This window comes from Emydura macquarii, unplaced genomic scaffold (genome assembly GCF_026122565.2).
Source record: "Emydura macquarii macquarii isolate MOO-44397 ecotype Brisbane River unplaced genomic scaffold, CSIRO-AGI_Emac_v2 contig_3122, whole genome shotgun sequence".
NCBI lineage: Eukaryota > Metazoa > Chordata > Testudines > Chelidae > Emydura > Emydura macquarii.
In genome coordinates, this window is record NW_027133259.1 from 5,839,539 (window position 1) to 5,848,072 (window position 8,534).

The window sequence follows — 8,534 nt, forward strand, 5'->3', positions numbered from 1 at the left end:
GCTTTTCTTTGAGCAGCAAAAAATAAGAATTAAAATTCTTGGCATCATGATTTTCTTATGTTACAGCAGAGTAAATTCCATTCAGTTCACTCATCAGTTATAGGACTTATCTTCTCTTCATCTAAAAGATTAAGTAAAAAGGCCTGTGTTTTTAAGGGCAGGCTGCAGCAGTGGTCAGCAGATGGTTTTACAGAGAGCACTTGCCTGTTGCACAGGAAATGAAGGGAGAGGCAGCATCAGCAGTAACTATCTAATGCCTTTGTGGGTCTTTATGTCAGCAGCAAGCAATGTTTCATTTTGGCTGCTTGGGCATCTGGAGTGTGAAACCCTCCTTGTTTGTGGTGATCTGTGTATGTGGTGGGGGAAGGGTATTGTCTGGTGAGGAAGCAGCTTGTGATCTATATGGGTGATGAGGGGAAAGAGGAGTCAATATAGTGCTGCTTGAGTGTGCAGGAAGCAGGAGAGAGATGGATGTGTAGGGCACGGAGCAGGAAGGAATCTGCAGTTTAATGGAGGGTGTATGTGGTTTTGGGAGAAAACGGAAAGCTGCAGTGTTCTCAGGGAGGATTGAATTAAGCGAAAGTAGTAGTTTTGTCCTGAGGTCCATCCACTCATCTCACAAAAATGAGATACTATTCATAATAGACCCTGCATGTCTTCATAATATGAGAGTCTCTTCTTTCTTTCTACTTGGATGAGTCATGAAACGTCGTAATTAAGATTCACTGTTATCACCACATTGTAGTAAATGAGAAGATAATCTTGCTCAGCTGTTGTTTTCAGAGTTAGGTAGACATATTGGTTACCCGGGGTTCACATTTTGAAGGTTTCATTTGCAGCTATGATCTAGAGATTTTAAAATGTAAACCATATGGTTCCAAAGAGAACCTTCCAAGCATGACCAGGTGCACAGTTATCTAAGTCTATAGAAAGAAATAATTGCTCTGAGCTGTTCACGGACACTTTTAAACCCCATTAGTGTGTTGACTCTGAAGCCTAATGATGGAATAAGGGAGTACGTGGAGGCATCTGTGAGCTATAGTTTCGATTTAAGATTCGGGTTATATGTCCATCACGCCCACTGACAGTGTGACTTTGGGCATGTCATTTAACTTCTGTTTTGCCATCTATAAAATGGAGGTGACTAGTACCCACTTCTGAGTGCTACAGATAAACATCTCTATACATTCTTCTTTGAGTGCTTGCTCATGTCCATTCTGAATTAAGTGTATGCACGCCGCATGCACCTGTGCTGGAAATATTTCCCTAGTAGTATCCGTAGGGCTGGCTCTAGCTCCCTCTGCAGTGGCGCGCATATGCGCTCATATATTGGGTGTTGCCGGCCCCCCTTCCTCTGTTTCTTCTTACTGCCAGTGACGGTGTTGGAATACTCTCTTGCGCATGCAAACAACTTTTCTCCTAGTGATTCATTTGTTAATCAGTGTATATAGCTATGTTTGTTTGTCTCGTTAGTTAGTGAGTTTACCCAGGGTCAGGGCATGGCCTGGTCTCCGGGGTTTAAACCCTGCAGTTCCTGCAAAAAACTAATGCCCCTGAGTGACCTGCACATCAGTTGTTTAAAGTGCTTGGGTGAGGCACACATTCGGGAAAAGTGCAAGATCTGCAAAAGTTTTCGTCCTTGAACACGTAAGGATGGAGACATTAGCCTAAAAGACTTCTTGATGGAGTCGGCCCTTACACTGGCATTGGAACCAAGGACGGAGTCAGCACTGAGCATGATGGCATCAACAAGGAATGCACCTACGGGCTCAGAGTCCATTCGGCACCATTCAAAGTCTCCAGTACCTAAGAAGCACTCGAAGAAGAGCCTGGAGGAAAGTGGGTCATTCAGTGGCACTGAAGCCAGCTAAGAAGTCAGGGGCGCTAGCGAGACCTGCGTCGGGCTGCTCGCCCCTATTGGCACCAAGAGAAGCTCCACCTGTAAAGGTGTTGAGTCCGGTGCCTGTGTCACCACTGCCCCCACGTAGCGGTAGAGGTCTGCGGCACCTGGTGATTCCCACCTCGCCGGAAGCCTTCCAGAACAGAAAATGCAACCTGTCTTGCTCCTTCCAAGGGATCGACAGTGCTTCCTTGACCGACGCATTTCTCCTCTCCTGGTTGGATCACCTCATGTATGCTTTTCCTCCAACTCCACTGTTGCACAAAGTCCTCATAAAGATCAAGAGGGACACGGCTCAAGTCATCTTGGTAGTCCCACCATGGCCGCGTCAACATTGGTTCCACATGCTGATGGAGCTATCAGTGGCCCACCTGTGGAAGCTCCCGCTACAACCAGACCTCATCTCCTAGGACAAGGGTCAGCAACTTAATCCAGACCTCGCTTCCCTGCACCTGACGGCATGGAAGCTGCATGGCTGAGTGCAGAGGAGCGGCTCTGTTAATCTCAGGTCCAAGAAGTCCTAATGGAAAGTAAGAAGCCTCCCACGAGGGCATCCTACCGAGCAAAATGGAGGCGCTTTACGCATTGGTTGGCGCATCAGAACATTTCTCCCATGAAAGCATCCGTGCAGGTGATATTGGACCTTTTGTTGCACCTGAAGCAGGAAGGGCTGGCCTTTTCATCAATTAAGGTCCATTTGGCAGCAATTCAGCATTGTACCCTCCCTTCCCAGGTAGGACAGCTTTCTCTCATGAGATGGTGGCACGCTTTATGAAAGGGTTAAAGAGGATCTTTCTGCCAGTCAGAGATCCAGTTCCCCAATGGGAACTGAACCTCATCCTCTCTAGATTGATGGGGCCCCCCTTCGAGCCCCTGGCTTCGTACTCGCTCATGCACCTGTCTTGGAAAGTGGCCTTTCTGGTAGCCATGACTTCTACAAGGAGGGTGTCCGAAATTAGGGCCCTGACGTCGGAGCCCCCTTACACGTTTTTTTTACAAGGACAAGGTCCAATTACGCCTGCACCCGGCTTTCTTGCCGAAAGTGGTCTCCCACTTCCACGTGAACCAGGATATCTTCTATCCAAAGCCACACAGGTCAAGTGAAAAGAGGCGTCTTCACTCCCTGGACGTGAGAAGGGCTCTGGCGTTCTACTTGGACAGGACTGAGTCCTTCTGATGCTTAAACCAACTTTTTGTAGCGATTGCTGACTATATGACGGGCAGCCCAGTCTCCACACAATGTATCTCATCATGGATCACAGCCTGCATCTGGGGCTGCTACAAGCACGTGGAAGTAATACCTCCAGCGCTAATATCAGCCCACTGCACAAGAGCGCAAGCTTCCTCGGCGTCATTTCTGGCTCATGTACACATTGAGGATATTTGCAAAGCTGCCACGTGGTCTTCGGTCCATGCATTCACGTCCCACTATGCCACCACACAGCAAGCTCGGGACGATGCGGGATTCAGAAGGGTGGTGTTGCAATTGTCACTGCCTTGAACTTCTATCCACCTCCAGAGGCACTTCTGGTAAGTCACCTAATTCAGAATAGACATGAGCAAGCACTCGAAGAAGAAAGAACAGTTTACACCCCTCGTAACTGTTGTTCTTTGAGATGTGTAGCTCATGTCCATTCAGAATTGACATGAGCAACACATCTTGAAGAACAACAGTTATGAGGTAAGTCACTATTCTTTGTGCTATATATATTCATTGTATAATAATTTGCACTTAAAAGGAGCAGGGGGAGAATGGAAACATAATGTGCCTACATGGGTAGAAGCTGCTGTGTGCTGAGGAATAGTGTGTGGTGCACAGGAAAGCCAAGGGTAGACACTGTATTGAACTCAAAACAATGCTGAGCACAACTGAACATCCTTCCTGTCCTGCCTGTTTGCATAGTTAACCAGGAAACGGCAAGCTGTTTTCAAGAAGAAAATGAAAGTGACTGTGAGTTAGGACTAAAATAGGCAATCTAAATCTTTTTTTTTTCAAGAAAACAAAGGTAAGCACTGGCAGTATTACTTAACTTTCCTAATTGTGATTTTTCTTTTTGGAGAGCTTATGGCATTTTAACTAATAGAATTGTAATATGCAAATAAATTATGGAAGAAGGTGGTGAATGGCTGACTCAGCTGTGATGTTTCAAACTTATTTAAGTTTCCCAGGATGGCAAAGAAGTGGAGTAATACAGGAGGAGGAAAGAAGCTGAGTTGCTCAGTCATGTTTGTTTACAGATGAATGAATAACTATACTGTACTAATCTACTGAGCCAGTTTTTATTGTTTTGACAGTTTCAGTATCTAAGAATTAAGAATCACTGTGTAAAATACGTAGTAAAAGTGAACTTTGGCTAGGCTTATTGGAATTAAAGAGAGTATGTTTTTGTAATGTTGAACAAATGAAGTGGTATTAGATGTAATAATTCCCCTTTTTTCTTTCTAATATTTCATATCTTGATTTTAGTAAGACTTTTTACACAGTCCCACATGATACCCTCATAAATAAATTAGGGAAATGCTACATGAAATTATTATAAAGAATGTGCACAACTGGTTGAAAGAGCGTGCTCAGCGTACTCATCAATGGATCGCTGTCAAACTGAGGGCGTATCTAGTGGGGTCCCAGAGGGGTCAGTCTGGGGCCTACTACTATTCAATATTTTCATTGATGACTTTGATAATTGAGTGCAGAGTATTACAGAATGTTCAGATGACACCAAACTTGTTTGGGTTGCAAGCACTTTGAAGGGCAAGATTAGAATTCAAAATGACCTTGACAAGTTGGGGAATTGGTCTGAATTCAACAAAGATGAAATTCAATAAAGACAAGTGGAAAGTACTACAATTAGGAAGGAAAAATCAAAGGCACAACTACAAAAATGGAGAATAACTGGCAAGGTGGTGGTAATGCCGAAAAGGATCTGAAGGGTTATAGTGGATCACAAATGGAATATGAGTCAACAGTATGATGCAGTTGTAAAAAAGGCTAATGTCATTCTGGGGAGTAGTAACAGAAGTGTTGTAAGATACATGAGGCTATTATTCCTCTCTACTTAGCACAGGTGAGGCCTCAGCTGGAGTACTGTGTCCATTTCTGGGTGCCGCACTTTAGGAAAGATGTGGACAAATTGGAGAGAATCCAGAGGAGAGCAACAAAAATGATAAGTTTAGAAAACCAACCCTGTGAGGAAAGGTTAAAAAATGGGCATGTGTGATCTTGAGAAAAGAAGATTGGGGGGGGGGGGGGACTTGATAATAGTCTTCAAGTATGTTAAAGCAGAGGTCCCCAAACTGTGGGGCGCACCCCCCCCGAGGGGGATGTGGAGGAATATTCAGGGGTGCATGGAGGGCCCAGGCTAGCGCCCACGAAGGAAGAGGGGCCAGGAAGGAGCACCACCCATCCCTGCTCTGCCCCAGCTCCCAGCTGCGGCTCCACTTCTGGACCCACCCTCAGCCAGGTCCCTTCCCGCTCTACATTTCTGATTCACTCATTTTATCTAATACACCTCTAAAGAACTTTCTTTATTAAATGTTACCTTTCTTAAAGCCCAGGACCCAATTTACACACACACCCTACCCTCTCTTTCAGAGGTGGGTGGTGAGGGGGAGGACACCCCAATTTTTACCTAACCTATTTTAGGTGTGTATGGTATGCTGATCATTCTAAGATCTGTTTTTCTCTAGGTTGGCAGTATGTAGAGGGTAAAGAAGTGAGAACTTCAGTTTGGAATACGTTTTGTTGTATGTTGTACCGTTACTGTCCCTGTCTATTGCAGAAACAAATGTTAGTTGAACAATGAGATTCAAATGCCAGATGGTCTTGCTGGCTAATTTTGTCCAAGACAACTTTTTTTATGAAAAGTATCCCAAGATCGTTAATTACAACGTTGGCAAGACCTCAGGCTTATGTCTTATTAAAAGGACCACCTCCAGTAGTCAAAGTGTGCTAAAATGAAGCTGGGGTTCAGTACAGGCTTTGAGGGAAGAGTACCACTTACTGAATCATTGATACTACCTCCCTGTAGATAAGTTTCCCTAGAATACACCCTATCCAAATGTTAATCTAATTTACTTTGAAAAATCTGACGGGGTGTGATTGCAAGATGGGACATGAATAAGAAAATGTACATAAACTCTCTGTTCCCAGTGGGAGTCTTTTCATTAACTTCACAGGGCATCAGATGGGGCCCCAAGAGAAGAGGATCACAGCAGCATGGAAGAAATGAGTAACAAACTAGGCAACATACAAAGAAGAAACATTCAGCTTTTCTCTTTTTGAGCCTTGAGAGGAACAAACAAACCACAGTAGATCAGATGGTTAATTTCATTTTGCTTTGAAAAACTCAAATGGGAGCAAGCAGTGTTTTCAAGCACTCAAAAGAATAAATGCACTTTGAGGTACAACTTTGGGGTAATGAGCATTAGATGGTGGGAGACAAAAGGCCATAGCTTCAGGAGGGAACACAAGATAAAGCATACTTTAAAAGTCTTCACTTGATTATTAAACTGTTGATTTACACAAATGTACACTGTATGTTAATCCCATGTTGTTTATGATTCTGAAAAGAAGCACCAGTTTATGCCGTAGTCCTAATTAACTGCACAATCTTGTGCCAGTTTTAGCTAATTACAATACAAGGTTTTGGTTTTTGTTCTTTTTAAAAACAACCTTCTAATCTCAATCAGACTATTAAATCTTTTTCATAGTTATTTATCTTTTGTATATTAAAGACTGATTGATTTTAAGTGTCTCTGGTAGTATTTAATAGTTCAAATGGGGCCTAGTTAAACAAAGTTGGGTTATGTATTGATAACCCCAAATCTCCCACATCACAACTTAACTTACCAAGGCAAAGTTACAATAAAACATGAACATAATACACTGTATTTTACTTATTTGGGACCAAGATAACATTCAAAGAATTTGACTAAAGCTTCTGGGCTGCTGGCTGGGGAGCTCTCCTCCTTGGAGTAGGCTAAAAACAGTGATCAAATTTCTAAATGACTATTTGACCCTTCTCTTGTGTATGCACTGTTCTATTACAAGGACAGTCCATATTTTAGTATATCATAAGTCCAGAGAAGTCACATTTTTTCCAGTAATGTGCAATGTAAAGTCCAGCTGATAATAAAAAAGAAATTAATTTGTTCAGTTTAAAATGTAGATCCTTTACTAGAGGATTAAGTAAGCCGGTCGGGATTTCTAGGAAGCTGTCAGTGTGATAAAATGAATATCTGTAATAATTTACTCCCAGAACAGCCTAATGCCTGGACATAACCACCACTTGTGCAAGTATCTTCCCCTCTCCCTGCAACCACTGCAGCAAAGCACCTCCGTACTAGCAAAAATATGATAGATCTTAATGAGTCAAATGCGATCTGTACAGTAATTTTTAAATCTTTTCTTTGAGCTATACAAATTGAAGATGTATATCCCTTTTCCCATACAGAAAGACCCACTCATTCAGATCAACTTCTCTGTCCAAATCCCTCTCCCATCTTTTCATCTGGGTTGTTTTCTCATCAACATTTTTTTTTTAAAAATTGTATATATCTTAGAAATTAAACCTTTTGTTCCAGCTTTCTCCTGTATCAACTTCTCAAGTGTGGTTCAAGGTGTTTTGTCCCCAGAGTGTAACCACTTTACTGCAGAGTGACCGGCCCCTTTATTTCATGTATGTCAGCATTTATCAAGATGTTCAGAAAACTGCAGCTGCAGTATGTAATTGATTAAATGTATTTAAACACTAGGTGGCATGATCTCACTGGAGAATATCTTATTTGTACAAAACACTGAAAACTCTGGTTCAAATTCTTAGGTGAGGCTTGATGGACTCCAACTTGATACATATTGCAGGGACTGAAAGGGCCAAGTGTGTTGTTCCTGCTTAGGCTATTTCAGGTTTACTGCTGTGGACTCTCATGCTGTTACCAATAGGTAACTTACATTACCTCCAAATTTGATTCTGTAAGTTCTGGTGCACCACTTGTAATCATATCCTATATATCCTTCTAAATCCTATTGCTCCTACCATCTTCTGTAGCACTGAAACGCAGACACATCTGACCCTATTTTCAGAAGTTCTGAGCACTCACAACCCTAGTTAGTTGATGGGAACTGATAGGCCTGGTTTCAGAAGTACTGAGTGCTATCTTGATTAATTTCTGAGTAATCTAAAGCAAAAATGCAATGGGCTATAATAGGAATACTATTCACATAAAGGTGCACAAAGATAGGGTGCTCTCTACTCTGTTTATATAAATATTATGACACATTCAGGAACTTGACCTTTTTTGTTTGTTTGTTTGTTTGTTTTTTTGTACTGCACAAAAGTTTTTATTTTAATCAAAATAAATGTTGGCCAAGATTTTTAAAAGTAACTAGTGACTTTGGGTGCCTCAATTTTTGCATGTCCAATCTGAACAATCCTAAAGGGGCCTGATTTTCAGAAGAGGGTGCTCAGCACTAGTCACTTTTGGAAAATTTTGGCCAGTGTAACTATTTGCCAGTCCTGATAATCTAGGTTACCTACCCAACAAATAGAAATGGATTGTGGCAGGGTTTTGACTTTGGACTGGGGTCATCCATGAAAAATCATCCCTAAATGACTGTTCATATTGCATGCTGACA